The sequence below is a fragment of the Morone saxatilis genome, unplaced genomic scaffold, assembly GCF_004916995.1.
Source record: "Morone saxatilis isolate NCDOM2014 unplaced genomic scaffold, NCSU_SB_2.0 Contig11, whole genome shotgun sequence".
NCBI lineage: Eukaryota > Metazoa > Chordata > Actinopteri > Moronidae > Morone > Morone saxatilis.
In genome coordinates, this window is record NW_023339663.1 from 26,868,660 (window position 1) to 26,868,876 (window position 217).

Genomic DNA, 217 nt, shown 5'->3' on the forward strand with positions numbered 1-217 from the left:
TAAACATGGGACACACACGCTCACACAGCTACATGCACAAGCACACGTGCACAATCAGACACACACCCTTTTACATTCCCTGCGCCACCGTGGGGAGTGTGTCCACGTGTGGGCGTATCTGGTATCTCAGACTATCCAATATGCAAGTGCTTGCTTGTGTACGAGCGTGTGTGTGCGTGAGATATTGGGTTTCTACATAACAGGTGGGACAGACTTT

The 217-nt window shown here is 50.2% G+C and overlaps 1 protein-coding gene across 1 annotated transcript in view; it reads left to right on the forward strand.

The window, feature by feature from the left end:
- The window catches only part of mmp15b (matrix metallopeptidase 15b), a 28,862-nt gene that overhangs the window by 7,434 nt on the left and 21,211 nt on the right, over positions 1–217 (forward strand). The gene's annotated exons all lie outside the window — the stretch shown is intronic.